This window comes from Bidens hawaiensis, unplaced genomic scaffold (assembly GCF_021521415.1).
Source record: "Bidens hawaiensis isolate Kalapana, Puna unplaced genomic scaffold, B.hawaiensis_p1.1 tig00013262_1, whole genome shotgun sequence".
NCBI classification, from domain to species: Eukaryota; Viridiplantae; Streptophyta; class Magnoliopsida; order Asterales; family Asteraceae; genus Bidens; species Bidens hawaiensis.
The window spans coordinates 608,407-627,319 of record NW_027492122.1 but is presented as its reverse complement, the minus strand read 5'-3'; the positions used below and the strand labels follow the sequence as shown (position 1 = coordinate 627,319).

General features: G+C 38.1%; 1 protein-coding gene across 1 annotated transcript in view; it reads left to right on the top strand.

The window, feature by feature from the left end:
- Window positions 1-727: 727 nt before the first annotated feature.
- The window catches only part of LOC143543731 (uncharacterized), a 93,255-nt gene continuing 75,069 nt past the window's right edge, over window positions 728-18,913 (top strand). The window contains exon 1 of the mRNA XM_077035987.1: window positions 728-738. The gene's annotated coding sequence lies outside the window, so the exon portion shown is untranslated. The remainder of the gene's footprint in view (window positions 739-18,913) is intronic.

Here is an 18,913-nt window from a genome sequence, read left to right as displayed (position 1 = left end):
TCAGGTATATGACAGAAGACATCTCTTAATTGCACAACATTCAAAACATTAATGGAGGATATGTTTAATTTGCAGAAGGATAGAAAGGAAAGATCACTCAGAAGGGTACTATAAGTGATGGTGTTTTACAGTTTAAAAATGTGAACTATGTTCCCGAGTTGAAACAAAGTCTATTGAGCGTCTCTCAGGTTTGTGACAAAGGTTTTTCAACTCATTTTTCAAAAAAAGAGTGTCTAATTTTAAAACTTGGTATTGTTATACCAGAGAAATGGATTTTGATCAAGTTACAAAGAAAGAATAATGGATTTTGATCAAGTCACAAAGAAAGAATAATGCATATGTGATTGATCTAAATCAAAATGTTCCTAAAAATATTGCATGCCTTTTTTCAAAAGTTCCAGAACATAATTCCATGCTCTGGCATCATCATCTTAGTCATGAAAATGTTAAGAATTTAAATTGTATTGCTAAAAATAACATTGTTCGTGGTCTTCCAATCAAAGATTTTCTAACTGTTGAAAAATGTGTGGCTTAAGAACAAGGAAAACATCATTGCAAACCTCATAAGCCTAAGATAATTAACTCAATAGACCCCTTGTTTCAACTGCTTCACATGGACTTGTTTGGTCTTGTAAATGTACTTAGCATCTCTCGTAACTCTTATTGTTTGGTTATTACTGATTAATACTCACGCTATGCTTGGGTTTTCTGTTTGTCTAGTAAGAGTGAGACAACAGAGTTGATTATGAGGTTTATTGTGTTGATGGAGAATCAAACGGATCTAAAGGTTAAGGGTATTCAATGTGATAACGACACAAAGTTCAAGGATGCCATTATGAATCACTTTTGTGTAGATAAAGGGGTACGCCGATAGTACAGTGCTGCTAGAACTCCACAAAAAACGGGGTAGCCTAATGAAGAAACAGATTATTAATTGAGGCTGTACGTACCATGTTGTGTGATTCAAAGTTACCTCAATTCTTCTAGGTCGAGGCAATCAATAAGGCATGTTATGTCCACAATTGGGTACTTATCAACAAATAGCACATGAAGACACCCTATGAGATTCTTTATGGACACAAGCCTATTGTAGCTCATTTTCGTGCTTTCAGTTGTATGTGCACTTTGTTACACCCAAATTTGATTCCAAAGCTAATGATTGCTATTTTGTTGGATATGTTGGTCATATTACCTATCGAGTCTATCACAAAGCTTCAAAGAAAAACATTGAATCACATGATGTACGCTGCCTTGAAGAAAATGAGACTGATGTTGGAATTGGTCCATACTTGTGGTTTGATTATAATGAACTATTTAAAACTGTGTTTGCTGAAGTCAGTACAGATTCCTTAGGACCGTCATGCAGTATTAATGAGGATGATGATATTACAATAGGTACAACCAAACCTATGGTAATGGATATTGATCCCCTGGAATGTATGATGAAGCACCTTCATATTCAGCACAAGTTCAGGTGTCAGTTTCTGAAACAGACATTTTACCTAAATAATCTGAAATGCCTGCAAATGATTCTCAAGCAGCAACAATAGAAAGTTCAATTCGTCTAACCTTTGGAAGTTCCTTATTTCCATAACCAATTCTAGAATAGTACATTGCTAGTACAACTTATTTGAACAATACTTCATCTTTTGGATTAGGAAGTACAATCCTAGGCTCTGCAGATGATTTTTCGAACTTGTTGGCCTCAGCATCAGTAACAATTCACCAAATTACTACGAGTGTTCAGCGAAATCATCCAGTTGAGAATATTATTGGTCCCATTGAAGCAGGGTCACAACCAGAAGTCAAAGTAGTGAAATTAATCGGTGTCTTTACTCATGTTTCATGTCACAAATAGAGCCGAAACACATTGACATGGATTTATAGGATCCAAGTTGAGTTGTAACTATGCATGAAAACCTGAATCAGTTTGGTAAGTTGAAAGTTTAGAAGTTGGTTAACCTATCTGAAGGCAAAACGTTGCTTAACACAAAATGGGTTTTTCATAACAAACAAGATGACAGTGGGGTGATTATGAGAAATTAAGCAAGACTAGTGGTTTGTGGGTTTCATCAGGTTGAATGTCTTGATTACACTGAAGTCTATCCACCGGTGGCTGTGACATTTACCAAAAATTTTCACTAATTTAATCTCGATTAGGAATAAAATTTCGTCATTATGAGAAAAATCTTCTTTATTGTAAGTCCCGAATCTGGATCACTACAATATGATATCAACCAACACACGTCAAATATGCGGAATCTAGTTAACGTGGTGATTCAAGAACAATGATGAACAATATGAATATGACAAACACGTAATATGGTTTCAATGCATACGATTATATTATCAATTGTCAGATACATAAACCGATTCACACAGAATCTTAAGCTCTCTAGATGGTGGCTCTCAAAATGTTCAACTTCTCTCAATGTGAACAACTCGCAACCCTAAACCCTATACATTTATTCTCTATATATAGGGAAGCTAACAATCAGGCCCAAAGTAAAGCCCAAAGCCCACCGAGACCCCTTAGTGATCTCGGTTTACATACATAGCCCAACACTAAACTCCATAAACACATAACTAAGTACAAACCACCAAATATGGACCCAAAAATCTCCCCCTTGGTTTGTAGCTTCGTTCTTGTTTATTTAACTTCAAAGTAGCCTAACCGAAATCCATAGCGATTTCGGTATTGCACCAATGTAATTCTTCAACTCGTCTTCGTTCGCATTACTTTAGTCTTGATCATGTCGAGGCCTTTTGATATGCGTCAGTCTAACCAATTTATGACCCAACAATCTTGCCCTTAGACTGATGCTTTCAAGATCTTCAGAATCTTTACTAGAACATAATCAGCAACTTCAGTGATCAGCAACTTCAGCATCTGCATCCAATATTCTACCATCTCCCCCTTTTTGATAGCATCATCCAATCTGAATCTCAGATACTTCATATGCTTCCGTTGTAAGAAATCAGTGTTGAAGGAACAATCAACTTTGATAGAAAGATCAACCAAAATATTTTTGAAAACAATTTAAATAAAACAAAATAAGATAGACATATTTTTTTTGTTTAATTTTTATGTTTTTCTTTTTTTTTTTAATTTTCTTGAAAAGACTTGAAATGAGATCATACCAGCTAAACCAACTATAACACAATAACCGAAATCATATTTAATTAGTTGAAGACAAATTATAAAATGATTTCTAACACATTTGTTTCGAACAAGAGTAATCAAGAAGTAAAAATAACATAAATGAAATAAAATAAAACCAAAAACAACAAATAAAACAAATTTAATCACCCGGTCTTCTTGTAATTTAGCTAAAAATTGTGATCAAATTTCAGTTTTTGATAAAAATGCCGCCTTTAAGAAAAGATCCGAACATGGAATCATATTGTTTAAGGTGCTTTCACAAGGATTCATGTTCGACGTTATTATGACATAAAGAAACAGGTTGATAGCAGGTATAACATACTTAGCATGATTTTCATTGCATCAGTGATATGATTAAGGTTCAGTTCGGCATAAAGCTTAGATGGACATCACTCATGGACCTGTGATGCCTCCTATCTATTCTCAAAGCATATTCGGCTTTCCCCAGATCACCCCAATTTGACTCCAACCCCCTAGTGCTTGATCAAAAGATTTTTATATAAAAGCAAATTTAAGCTTTAAGGTTGAACGTTGGACTTAGTGCCAGTAAACTGACAAGCCTTTCATTCAAGACATGACAGGACTTACTTGTGTGCCCCATCTCTGTAGTTTTAGTTTGACCCTTTAAGCTTTTGAAATACCAAGTTTTTAACAGCACAAATTATATACATACTCATAACAAGTTTTTTTTTTATCTTTTCCTTTTATTTTTTTCATCTTTTCTTTTTTTTTTATCCTTTCCTTTTTTTTCATCTTTTCCCTTTTTTTTATAATAATAAACATAATACATAATAGCACAATATTTTTGGTGATCAATACACTAACGGGCTCATGTATGACTGGGTAATTGCTTTTCTGCCTATCATTCGGAGAGATGTATCTGGAGACATGCACCTGTCTTCAAAATGACTCTCCACATTAAGTTTAGCAAATTTAGTTTATATCACCTCAAATTTTATGCATCATGGAAAGCTACCATACAAATCAATGACTGTTCTAGAGCTTTTTAAGCTTAATAACTTCACCCGTTAGGCACACAGAAACAATTTATCTATCACTTTCCAAAGGTTGGATCAATTTTCATTTGAAAATATTTTGAAGCTTCTAAAAAGCTGTTAACTGAATAATAATATCACTTCCCAAAGAGTTAAGTAAAAACACACGTGTTAAGCATTCAGTCACCCCGGTTACTTTAAGCTTTCAGGTTAATGGCTATCCATTATGACCACTGGTGGTTAACAGGACCAAAACACATATGAGAATACGTGCCCCTCCAACTTGGAATTACCGACATAATTTTAAGTGAGAGAATTCAAAACACAAAACAAAACACATCACAATCGCCCCAGATGCTTTCAGTCTTTAGATAAATGGCTATCCTGTGAATCTACGAGTAGATCACCGGAACAAACATATACAAGTATATGTTCTTCAAACTTGAGCAGCCGACAAAATTTTAAGCGAGAGTGAAGTTTGAAAGACATAGTTTGAAAGACATAGATAAAATTTTTATTAAACGCACACACACTCTTTTTGAATTTTTTTATTTTTCTCCCCCTAAATTTGTGCAAAAACTTTTATGTACAAATTTAACCTCAAAAGAAAATCGTCGAATCGAAGTATTTAATAAAAAATGAAGTGTGATAGTCAGCCAACTGATGTACTATCATTTCTCATGTACGTTCAAGTCATTTTCTCATTTTTTTAAATAAAACAAATTAAAAAAAACTATACTTGAAAGACTATTCGTGAACATAATTTTTTTATTTTTTATAAATGTTGGTGCATAATGTCAGTAGTTCAGTATCTTGTGTTTTGTATGTGTCTGTAATCGTGTTTGATTGTTCGTTTTGGTTTTGAATATTGTTTTACACAAGTTCGCCTAGGATGTAGACGAACTTGGAGATAAGCGAAGTTATGACAACTTCGCCTAGTATGTTAGGCGAAGTGTCGAGGTCTATTTAAACCTCACTTCGACTTATTTTGAAATAGTTTTTTTTTTTCAAACGTGTATTGGTGATTATTGATATCACATGTTGAAGTGTTGCAATACAATCATGTTTATTAGTATTGTGACGTGTGTTTGTTTATCGGTTCAAGGTATTATCTATCTTACGCTCGTATCATATTACGTGGGGATTCCGCACCCTCGTGTTACGAGATACTCCTGTGTAGATCCGGCTGGGAACCTACAATTGGTATCAGAGCATTTGCTTGTGATTGTGTGGTTCGGGATTATCACACGGGTGTTAAGATCGTTCTGTTCGACTATTCGCGGAACGAGTTTACGTTGAATTACCTAGTTTTTGTGTCTTGCCCATCTCCCACCATCAAATATACCCCAAAACACCTTCGCATACCTCGCAATACATCCAATTAAAACCTGCAAAACCTCGTGTTCATCAGGCGAAGTTTCCGTCATCTTACGTAGGGTTTAAGCGAACTTATAAGGTTTAAGCGAAGTTACTGTGAAGGCGAAGTTAAGAACAAGTGAAGTTGAGTACAAGCATAGTTAAGTCAAAGTGAAGATAAGCACAAGCGAAGTTAAGCACAAGCGAAGTTATAATAACTTCGCTATCTGATCACAGTTTATTAGTAAAAGGAAAATAAAATAAAATACTTTCTTTGTATTTCGAGTTGTGTTTCTCAAAACTATGACTTCAATAAACATTACAGTACTAGTAAAAATGGAGGTTGAAGCCGGTTCAGCAACTAAAGCTCCAAAAATGCTTAAGGGTACCGATTTCGTTGCATGGAAAGATCGGTTTGAACAGTATGTGAAGTATCAAGATGCTAAGATGTGGGTTTGCATTCAAGACGGATACATTCCACCAACATCCTTGTTTGAAGGTCGTGAACAAATTAAGAAGTACAGTAAGATGGAAGAGGAGGAAAAGAAAATGTATGAGGCAGAGAGTAAAGCTCATGCAGCAATAACCATGGCTCTTCCACAAGAGATTCTTCATACCTTCAAGAAGTACAAAACTGCTAGAGAGCTATGGGAAGCACTAGAAAATAGATATGAAGGTAATGTGGGGATACGTGCTTCCAAGACAAAGCTGCTAAAAACCCAATTCTCTGTATTCAAGTATTTGAAAAATGAATCACTTGACGATATCATCACAAGATATTATCACTTGATGACCGAACTTAGTAATTACTCCGTTGAATACAAGGAAGAAGAGATAGTAGAGAAACTTCTTGATGCTCTTCCACCGAAATGAGAAATGTACACGGTTCTGATGAGAGAGGATAAAGACTTTGCCAAGATTTATTTGGAAACAACAGTCAATAAGTTACGAAATTTTGAACTTAACATGGTTCGGAAGGAGACATCAACTGATCAGGTTCAGGATCCGGGAATGTATGGTGCGAAAGTTAATCCAAGCTTAAGTTCAAAATCAGAATCCTCTGCCTACTACACAAAGGGAGAATCAAACTCAAACTCAACTCGAGATGGTCATGTGATTCTCAATATGGATGGCGACGTATGTTTCGTAGCTGGAGGTAATAATCCTTTAAAACCTCAACCCACAACTGGAAATTTCTCGTCGAATGTTCCAATCTACAACTACTCACAGATGCCCATGAGTGTTAAATCAGCTGAACAGCAGTTTGCTCTATATGCATCCTTCATTGCATCTTATGAGAACTACATCAAAGGTAAAATAGTCGACCCTGCAACTTTGGATGAAGACTATGATCAGATCGATGCTGATGATTTGGAATAGATGGACCTGCAGTGGCAGATGGCTATGATAGTAAGAAGGGTAAAGAGATTCATGAAGAAAACGGGTAGAAAGTTCGTTGGAGAAAGACCTGGGTTTGATAAATCAAAGGTTCGATGTTACAACTGTCAACAAAATGGTCACTTTGCTAAGGAATGTAAAAATGAGAGAGTTGAACGAAGTCAGAACAGGCGTGCACAACAGAATGGGGGAGGTAGTGAGAATAGGGCTATGGTATCTAGATAGAATGGTGGATACAACTGGAATATACAAGTTGAGGAAGTGTTCGAACAGGCTAATTTGATAAACATCGAAACTGGAGGAAGTGAGAGGGAGACAGGAGAAAATCAAGCATATATGGCAGAAGTGAACGCTCAGCTCTCTGAGGTAAGTTCTGAACTTCATTGTGTATAATGTGAAAATCTGTCTGAACAATTAAAAACAATAACTGATCAGTTTGTTAGTTTGGACACACAATTTAAAACGTTAAAAGAAGATCACCACTATACTAAAACTAGAGAAAACAGTTACTCGGTAAAAATAAAAGCTAGTGAAAAGGATATCAGAAGTCTTAAAGCCAGTCTAGCTGAAAAAAATACAAGTAATTGATCTTAGTTATGAAGTGTTAGAAGAAAAAACAAACTAATTGCTGAAAAAGATAAACAGATAGCTGATTACCAGGTAAAAGTGGTGGAACTAAACAGAAAAATTGAACAATTTAGAAATTCTTCAGCAATGCTTGATCACATCATAAGTGTTCAACGTTCCCCAGTTAACAAAGGGGGAATTGGATTTTCTGAAGTTCCACCACCGTATAACAATAACTATACTTATAATCCTAGTAATCAGCAATCTGCGAATTTTGAGATTAGTCAGACAGTTCCAATCAAAATTTGTACAAAAGAAACTGAAGTTAATAAGAGCGACACGAGTAAATCAGGTTCTAACGTTGCGATCTCTGTCCCTAGCTCTGTCTCATCAAATTCGGACAAGTCATCCGAATTGGGTGAGATAAAAGAAGAGGTAGTGTTACTAAAACATGGGGAGGAATATAAGCCCGATGAAAAGAATTCTTCCCTAAATCTGTTTGTCCCACCATATGTTAGACAAACGGGTAGTAATGCTACCTCGACATCTGCAACAACTGTTGAGACGAAAGTTCAAAACATAAGTTGTTTCAGATGCAATCAAGTAGGAAACCTTATTGTTGATTGTCCTCTAAAACAGAGAAAATTTAGAGGTATGAGGCCTCCGAAAACTGAGAATAAAACGAATACTAATTATGATACTGGTAAGAATGCGAACACACCAAATTTCAGTCATTGGACTAATCAAAGATTTCAAAGAAATCGGTCTCATTTTTTCCCAGGTAACTACCAAACCAACAATTATAATTCAGTTAATTCACTAAGATTTGGATGGCCTCATAGCCAGTCCTCTAGAAGGTTTCCTTTCAGAACTTACAGAAACCATCCTCAAACAGACTTTGGCCAACCAAAGTACTGGATGCCGGTCAACAGATTTAATCGACCCAAGACCAGTAGGTCTTGGGTTCCCAGATTTTAATCTATTTCTTTAATTGTGCAGGAACAGTCAAATAGGGCTGTAAACAATCTGTGGGTTGTTGACAGTGGCTGTTCCCGGCACATGACCGGTAAGAAGAATTTGTTACGTGACTGGAAATCAGTTCAAGGAGGAAGGGTTAGTTTCACTGGAGAGAGTGGAGGTAGAATCAGTGGTATTGGAACTGTGACTAATGGAAGAATGAAGTTAGAGAAGGTGAATTTTGTGGAAGAGTTGAAGCATAACTTGTTGAGTGTGTCTCAGATTTGTGACAAAGAATACACGGTGCATTTTACTAAAAATGAGGCAATCGTTCTTTATCCTGGTTTCAAGATACCAGAGGCCTGGGTGGTGATGAAAGCTCCAAGAGAAAATAACACGTATGTGATGGATATGAGGTCAACTGAGATGACAACAGAAGATTCATGTCTTCTGTCAAAGGCAACTGAGTCTGAGTAAGAGTTATGGCATCGAAGAATGGGACAGATACATCTTCGCAAAATGAATTACATTGTCAAGAATGGGATGGTACTTGGAGTTCCCTTAAAGAATTTTAACTTTGAAGATCAATTCTTGTCGTGCAAGAAAGGAAAGCAACACAAAAAGCCTCATCACTCCAAGAAGGTTAACTCAATTGTCAGTACCCTAGACCTACTACACATGGATCTCTTTGGTCCTGTGAATGTAAAGAGTCTAGGTGGAACGTCATACTACTTGATTGTAACCGATGATTACTCTCGATAATCTTGGGTATACTTTCTGAAGGTAAAAGATGAGACTGTTCAGTTGGTAATTAACTTGATTACCAAGGTTGAAAATATTGTTGGGAGAAAGGTTAAGTACATCAGGAGTGATAATGGTACAGAGTTCAAGAACTATCAGATGGAGATGTTCTGCTTACAGAAAGGGATAGAAAATCAGTACAGCGCCCCGTATACTCCGCAACAAAATGGAGTAGCTGAGAGGAAGAATAGAACGCTAATCGAAGGAGCCAGAACCATGCTGGCAGATGCTAAACTTCCTGTGGTGTTCTGGGCTGAGGCTGTTGCCACAGTCTGTTATATCCTTAATCGTGTTTTAACTGTTAAAAGATTAAATAAAACTTGTTATGAGCTTATGCATGGTAGAAAGCCAAACTTGAATGATCTCGAACTTTTCGGGTCCCCATGTTCGATATTAAAGACAAACTCTAAATTTGGTGAGAAAGCCGACAAAGGTATTTTAGTCGGATATGTTGTTGGGACTCCCAACAGAAGAGTCTTTAATTTATCGAACAACAAGGTTGAGGTGGTATGTAACACTGACATTACGAGTTACAAATCACCAAGGCCTAGCATGGGACCCGCTGAAGCTTTCGACTATGATAAACTATTCAAATCTTTTAATATGCCTTACTTGGATTTTGCAGAAGTTGATGAGAAAATTGCTTCACAGATTCTGTATGACGAGGAGGAAAATATTGTGCAACGTCCGCAATACGATGAAAGTCAACCTTCCTCGTCAAGTGCCGTTGATACTCCTGCTGCCTCTACTGAAGAAGAATTCTACAATCCATTTCACTCTCAACGTCAATCACCCACTGATGAACTCTCTTCGAATTTAGAAAACAATCTGGAAGTCGGTCCGATTCAGACTACTGGAGTTCATAAAAATCACCCTTTGGAGAACGTGATAGGTAATCTGTCTGACGGTGTTCAAACAAGAAGAAGTTTGGATGAACACACATGTGTTTACGCAAGCATTAAAGACACGGGTATCATAAATGAATGCTTGTACACCTGCTTCATCAGCCAGATTGAACCGAAGAATTATCAAATTGCTCTAAAGGATAGCTCGTGGGTCGAAGCCATGCAAGAAAAATTAGCACAGTTTGAGAAGATGGAAGTATGGAAATTAGTTGAAAAACCAAAGAATGTAAATGCTATTGGTACAAAGTGGGTTTTTAAATGTAAGAGAGATGAGAAAGGGATAATCATACGGAACAAGGCAAGACTGGTAGTAAAAGGGTTTAATCAGCAAGAAGGAATCGATTACAACGAAGTGTTTGCTCCTGTGGCAAGATTGGAAGCAATTCAACTATTTTTGGCATTTGCTGCACACAAAGAGATAAAAGTGTTCCAATTAGATGTGAAAAGTGCCTTTTTAAATGGTAAAGTCGATGAGGTGGTGCATGTTGAACAACCTCCGGGATTCCCTGACCCAGATTTTCCTGATTATGTGTACAAACTGAGTAAAGCTTTATATGGGCTACATCAGGCCCCTCGTGCCTGATACGCAACCTTGTCCGATTACTTGCTTGAGAATGGGTTCGAAAGAGGAAAGATCGGTAGCACGCTGTTTGTCAAGAGAAAAGGGGGAGATTATCTACTAGTTCAAGTCTATGTGGACAACATCATTTTTGCTGCATCAAAAGTCGCCATGTGTTAGGAATTTGAAGCAGTCATGAAAAAGAGGTTTGAAATGAGCGCCATGGGCGAATTAACTTTCTTTTTGGGATTGCAGGTAGATCAGAAGAAAGATGGGATGTTTATTCATCAAACAAAATATGTCCATGATGTGCTCAAACGCTTCAAGATGGACGATAGCACCCCATTTGATACTCCAATTTGCGTCAACCACAAACTGGGTGCTGATTCTGACAGTGATGAAGACGTTGATCCCACCCAATATCGAGCAATCATAGGTTCTTTAATGTATCTAACTGCATCTAGACCTGATATTATGTTTGCAGTTTGTCTTTGTGCTCGTTTTCAGGCAAACCCGAAGGAATCTCACATGAAGGGAGTGAAGAGAATATTGTGGTATCTCAAAGGCAAGCCTAAGTTGGGATTGTGGTATACGAAAGGGGGAGAACTGGATTTGGTAGCTTACACAGCTTCTGACTATGGAGGTTGCAATCAGAATAGAAAGTCAACAACCGGTGGATGTCAGTTTCTGGGAGGAAGATTGGTGTCGTGGCAGTGCAAGAAGCAGACCTCAGTAGCCATTTCCACCTGCGAAGCAGAGTATATGGCAGCATCAAACTGCTGCTCCCAGGTTCTATGGATACAACAGCAATTGCGCGATTATGGTCTGAATTTCACTCAAACTCCTATTTGCATTAATAACACTGCTGCAATCTCAGTAACTAATAATCCCGTCAAACACAGCAAAACTAAACATATTGACATTCGTCATCATTTTATACGGGATTGTGCTGAGAAGAAATTAATTGTGCTTGAAAAGGTTGATTCTTTGGATAATTTCGCCGATCTTTTTACTAAGCGTTTGACCGATCCCGTTTTCATAATCTTGTTGAGCTTAATGGGATGATCAATCCCGAGTAACCTTGTTTTCCGTTCTAATTTAAAAAATAAAAAAAAACATCACTATCGCTTAGAATTATGTCGGTTGCTTCAGTTTGAAGGACACATCTTCGGATATGTTTGGTCCTTACTTCTACTAGTAGATTATGAGAATAGCCATTAACCAGATGACTGAAAGTGATCGGGGCGGTTTATGATGGGTTTTTATTCTTTCGCTGAAAAATAGTTGTTCATACTTAGTTAGAAGGACACATACACGTATGTGGTCGGTCCAGCTGATCCATTAGATCTTCAGGATAACCGTTTACCTAAAGACTTTGACTTGATCGGGGTGATAGAATTTAAATTTTTTTGGGAGATGATATAACTTTTCAAGTCTATAACTTCGTAAGAAGTTTCAATACAATGTTTAAAAGAAAATTGATCCAACCATGGAAAGTGATAGAAAAACTAATTCTGTGTGCTTAACTGGTGAAGTTATTAGGCCTAAAAGACTCTAGAACAGGCATTGTATGTTATGGTATCTTTCTATGGTGCGTAAAAGTAGAAGTGATACAAACTAAATCTCCTCGATTTAATGTGGAGAATCATTCTGAGTTGTGCATGTCTCCATATACATCTTTCCGAATGATAGGCAGAAAAGTGATTACCCAGTCATACACGAGCCCGTGAGTATTCTGATTCCCGAGAAGATAGTGTCAAGTACCTGTAGTGATCCAGATTCGGGACTTGCAGTTGTCTATAATTTGAAGCTGTATTAACGTCTTTATTAAAAAAAAAACATGTTGTTAAGCCTTCTGAAGCTTATGTTGTTTCAAATATCAATAAAGGGGCAAGAAAGAGAACGGGAAGAAGACTCTAAAGATCGATGTGTGCTTACTTTTTAATCAGACACTACGGGTAGAAGTCAACTCGGGGTGACTTGGGGAAAGCCAAATACGCTTTGAGAATAGATAGGAGGCATCACAATCTCTCATGTGATGTCCATCTCAAGTTTGAGCTTAATTAAACCTTATCCGTATCACAGAAGCGATGAAAACCATACTAAGTTTACAACCTGTTTCTTTATGTCATAATACCGCTGAACATGGATCTATGTGACAGCCGCTTAATTAGTATGATTCCTGTTCGGATCTTTTCTAAAACATGCAGGTCCTCGTCAAGACTGAAATTTGATCCCGTTTATTTAATTACTAAAATTTTCATTGCATATTTTGTTTTATGGTTTAAAACTTGGTTACTTGGTTCTTAAAAGCCAGTTGCTTTTTGATCAAATTTATAAGGTCTTGTTTGTAAATTAAAATAGGCGAACTTACTGGTAAGGTAAAGGGGCGAAGTTGTTCAGGGGCGAAGTTAATGGTAAGCGAAGTTGACAATAACTTCGCCCATGTATTTTCAAAAGTATAAAAGATGTTACAGGGGTCAACTTGGTTAAATACTTTCCATCCTTCAAACTCTCGGCGAACTTATAACCACACTTCTACCCTTGGCGAACTTAATCCTTGAATTGAACCTCATTATTATCTGTTTCTTGTCCGTGATCAAGGTGTGTAGGATCAGTTTAACCTGTAATTCATATTAATGGTGTTAATTAGAAGCCTTTGTGGTCCGATTTGTGACATAGTTTGTGCAACCCTTTAAACACTCGATAAACTTTCTGTTTCTACTGTGTTTGTAACCCATTTAGTCTTCTAGATCTCGATAGTACTATCTTCTCATGTTTTCATTCTAAAAAATTACCAATCAAAACCTTAAAAAAAACGATCGGGTTTGCGCCGTTTCAGTTAAAGGCGAAGTTAGTGTTTAGGCGAAGTTGTTCTCAACTTCGCCCTAGGTATAACTTCGCCTGCTCAAGTTTTTGTTTAATTAATTAGTCTGGTTTGTTCTCAGGCGAAGTTATATTCAAGTTCGCCTTAGGTTTAACTTTGCCTGCTCAAGCTTATTTTATTTAAACGTTCTGGTTTGTTCTCAGGCGAAGTTAGGGTTTAAGGCGAAGTTGTACTCAACTTCGCCATATGGCTAACTTTGCCTGCACATTAGATGTTATCATAACTTCGCTCATGGTAACAGGCGAAGTTATGACCTCCTACGTCGATGTTCTAACTTAGACCGTTTGTTGTGCAGATATGGCTGCTTTGGTAGGGGCTGGTGGTGCTGGTGGTGACGAAGGTGGTGATAACAACCGACAGTTCTTTCCGGGTCACAACATGTATATCACTTTGGATCCGGATGCTAGTGATATCGATGACTATCGCGAGATCATATCCTTCCTTGTTTGCTCACGTATTTTTCACGCCATCACTGCTACTCTCCCCATTTCTCTACCAAATATTAAAGATTTTTGGCGAACGGTAGAATATGACTGTAGAGTTGATCCTCAGGTTATGCGCGCTACTGTGAACAATCAGGTGGTACAGTTCTCGGCAGATCAAATCAGATTCGCTTTGCAGTTCGGGGATGAAACTACAGATGATCTAACAGATTTTCCGGCTCCATTCAGAGATGGTGCGTTTCTACGTATGGGTTATTCGGGTCCGTTGGGTGACACTCAAAGGAGAAAGGTATTTTTACTAGATCAGTGGCGTTTTCTGATGCACGTGATGATAGTGTGCTTGTTTGGTCGTAAAGCTGGTACAGACGGTATGGGGGCAACGATGCAATCTGCAATGACAGCCCTGACTTACAACAAGCCATACAGCTTAAGTCAGATGGTGCTTTATGAAATTGATCGTCAGAGACGCGCGGTCGCCAGGGAAAGATTTTTAATGTACCCGAGATTTTTACAGATGATTCTGAATCATGTAGCCCCTACGATGCCTCAACGACGTCCTATCCGTTATGTTGAGAGTGTAAGTAAGAGAATCTTTGCGCAATGTAGATCGTCAAGTGCTCGTAGCAAACCAGAGCTTCGTCCGCGGCACACTGCATTGTTTGGTTATTTGGTGAACCCTGCTTATATTGCTCATCCAGGAGATGAATTTCGTGACCCGGCACCGCAACAGGCTAATGTTTCTCAACCACCTCCTGTGGTTCAACCACCACCTGTGGTACAGCAAGCACTGCCTGCTGATCTTGTTGCAGCTCCGGAAGAACAGGTCGATCTTGAAGCCGCCTTTGGAGGACAAGGGTTCTTCGACATGGAACAAATTAATCCAGCTGCTGAGGTTCGAGCTCTAGTAGCTGAGGCATCTGGTGTGCATGTCTCTATGGTCTCTACGTCTGTGGCGGATTCTGAGAGAACCGACTCTGATTCCTCCACTGACGATATTGTTGAAGCACAACAGATTCTGGTCAGACAAGAAAGAATACATGGCAAGAGAAAGAAAAACTCGGATGACAGTGAATCTGACTATGAGGAGGAGTTAGATAAGTTGGTACGAAGATCGAAGAAGGTCAGTACTAGTGAGAGTTCAAGAGTTGGTGAAAGCTTAAGGGTGGTTCGTTTCTCTCCACCCTCGTTATCTGGTATGACTATGGTTCCTGCTTCTATGCCTGTGACAGTGCCGATAACCTCAAGTGTTCCAGTGGTGACCACATCGTCATCCTTTGGTGTTCCTCCGACCACGTTTCAATTTACAGCACCGGAGATAGTCTCCTTGCCACCTCCTACTATTACTCCATCAGAGGTTGTTGCAAGATTTGTTGAGTCAACGTTGGTTGATACTGCGGGGTTGCCTATTTCAATACCACCCGCAGTTACTTTTCAGACTACTTCTGATACTCCAGCTAGTTTGGAAATACCTCCACCTTATGCTAAAGATGTTTCTCACATACGTTTTGATTTTGATGCTACCTTGTCTGATTCTGAAAGGATAGCTGCTCTTGAACGGGTAGTTGCTGAATAGTCAAGAATCAATCTAATCCAGACTCAAGCTATCCAGTGACTTGTAGCAGAAAATCAGATCCAATCGTCCCTCCTTGTTGAACACGGTAAACTATTTGATGCTCTAAAAAAGTTCTTAGCATCTCAGGGGGAGACGAGCTGCAAGGGTGATGAGTTGAGAACCAAGAAGAGACAAGATAGAGACGATGATCCCAATGCATCGAAAGGTGCAGGTGGTTAGTTGCCAAGAACTGAACAAACTCTTGGGACTTCCACATCTCAGGGGGGAGACAACTGGAACGGCAGGTGAATCAGGTGGTGAAAATGTCGTGGTTGTTGATGATGAGGAAATGTTGGGTGATGATGATGTGTTAACTATTGAGGAGATTGAAAAGATAGGAGAACAGATTGTGATTGATAGAGAGATAGAAGAATGTGAGATTGTGGATGATAGTGTAGAACATGATATTCCAGACGTTGACAAGGTGAATGTGAGTCAAGATATGGATGTGTCAGATGAGTCTGAGTGGGAAGAACAGCCGAGATGGAAAGAAGGCTATGCTCAATGGTTTGTTAAGACAAAGAAGCCAGCGGTTCCAACAATGTTCAAAAAGAGTTACAATATCAAAGGGTATGCTGAGTCGAAGAAAGGTATTATTTGCTGGATGTATGATGAGCAGTTAAAGTTATTTGTGATTAAACGCTTTGATGGGATTCAGTATTTTAGGAGGACGTTGAGATCGCTCAATACCTTGCCTGAGTGTGAGGTGAAGGATTTGGCTAAATTGGGATTGATTAATAGGAGTGATGACAATATGGCAAGAATAATTGGGAAGATTGTGTGGAAAGAAAGTGTGAAAGAGAAGAATTTTGAGTTGTTAAAGCCTCAGAAAGGGAAGTTAGTTGAAGATAAGGAAAGGGGAATGCGAGCTGATGGCAAACCTTGGATGGTGATGAAATATAAGCCGATTCGGTGTTTGAAAGAAGTGCCGATGAAGATAATGCCCAAGGATGTCTTAAAGAGTCTCAAGTGGTGGTACGTTGATAGTCAAACAGCTGAAGCTGTCATGGAAGATGAAGACGAACAGGAGATTCTAAGAGTGTATGATCCCATGCACTTGGTAAATTTGTCTCAAGCTGATTTGCAGGTACTAAACGATAAGAAGATCTTCTATATTCCTGCGTGGAAAGATGAAGCCAAGAAATACCAGAGTATGGTCTCTGTCTGTGTAAGACAGGGAGTTCATGCTTGAAGACAGGTGACACGAGATTTTTGGATTACTAGACACGAGAATGAAGATAGAGATATGAAGCTACTGCCAAGGGGGAGTCTGTTGGTGCATAATGTCAGTAGTTCAGTATCTTGTGTTTTGTATGAGTCTGTAATCGTGTTAGATTGTTTGTTTTGGTTTTGAATATTGTTTTACACAAGTTCGCCTGGGATGTAGGCGAACTTGGAGATAAGCGAAGTTATGACAACTTCGCCTAGTATGTTAGGCGAAGTTGTCGAGGTCTATTTAAACCTCACTTCGACTTATTTTGAAATAGTTTTTTTTTTCGAACGTGTATTGGTGATTATTGATATCACGTGTTGAAGTGTTGCAATACAATCGTGTTTATTAGTATTGTGACGTGTGTTTGTTTATCGGTTCAACGTATTATCTATCTTACGCTCGTATCGTATTACGTGGGGATTCCGCACCCTCGTGTTACGAGATACTCCTGTGTAGATCCGGCTGGGAACCTACAATAAATAAAAATTTTAAAAACTTTTTGATTGATCAATTTTTCGTACCAAAGTGATACGGTTACCTTTTATCTTCAAGACATCATTTTTCATTTGTGAGAATCTCCCCCTAGGAATAAGCTTGTTTTGAGATTCTGCATCCTGCGAGTTGAATGTCTGGAACAAACCTTTTAATATGCGATGTATTCCCTGATTTGTTCCTACACCTTTTAATATCACCATAAAATTCCCGTCCAGGCAACAAATAATCCATTTCATGGTTTAAAGATTTAAAAACAATGGATATTTGCCCTGTCATGTGCCTGGAACAACCCATTTAATAAACAAAGAATTTAAGGTTGTTCCTACACGCATAACGGGATCAGTTGAACATAGGAACCCAAGTCATAAATGTCTTGGGGTTCCCTTGAGCATCAACATATGTGACCTCTTGCCAACTCATATCTTTCCCATCTTTAACAGAATCATTTGTTAACACAGATTCTGTTTGATGAGTTTTAAGTTTCCAAATCTGTCTTGGTTTAGTGAAATTTGAAAGAACAGACTTTGGAGTGTAGCAATCCGAATTTGAACTCTTAGAACTCTCAACACTCTTTGATTTATGAAAATTTATTTTTCTTTTAACCGTTTCTAAATCATTTGAGTGCAAACCTGTCATATTAGCTTTGAATCCTTGAGTATCTCTGACCCATCGTACAGATACTCGTAGTTTTCTAAATAAGAATTTTGTTTAACCACTAGATTAGATTGAAACTTGTTACCTTTCACCTGAGGAGCTTGTCTATTAACAGCACGGTAGTGACACTCCTTTGCCAAATGCCCGCCGTTCCCGCAGACGAAACACGCCTTCATCCTTCTTCTAATTTCAACAGATACAGTTGCCTCATGTTGGAATTCCTTCTTAGGAAAGGTTTTTCCATTCTTCTTGCCCCTTGGCACAGCCTTTTGAAAGGGTCAAACTAGAACTACAGAGATGGGGGCATACAAGTAAGTCTTGTCATGTCTCGAATGAAAGGCTTGTCAGTTTACTGGCACTAAGTCCAACGTTCAACCTTAAAGCTTAAATTTGCTTTTATATAAAAAACTTTTGATCAAGTACTAGGGGGTCGGAGTCAAATTGGGGTGATCTGGGGAAAGCCAAATACGCTTTGAGAAGAGATAGGAGGCATCACAGGTCCATGAGTGATGTCCATCTAAGATTTATGTCGAATTGAACCTAATCCATATCACTGATGCAATGAAAATCATGCTAAGTTCGTTATACCTGCTATCAACCTGTTTCTTTATGTCATAATAACGCTGAACATGAATCTTTGTGAAAGCACCTTAAACAATATGATTCCATGTTCGGATCTTTTCATAAAAGGCGGCGTTTTTATCAAAACTGAAATTTGATTCCAAACTTTTGCTAAATGAATCAAACTTTTGCTAAATTACAAGAAGACCGGGTGATTAAATTTGTTTTATTTGTTGTTTTTGGTTTTATTTTATTTTTACTTCTTGATTACTCTTGTCGAAACAAGTGTGTTAAGAAATCGTTTCAAAATTTTGTCTTCAGCTAATGGAATATGATTTCAGTTATTG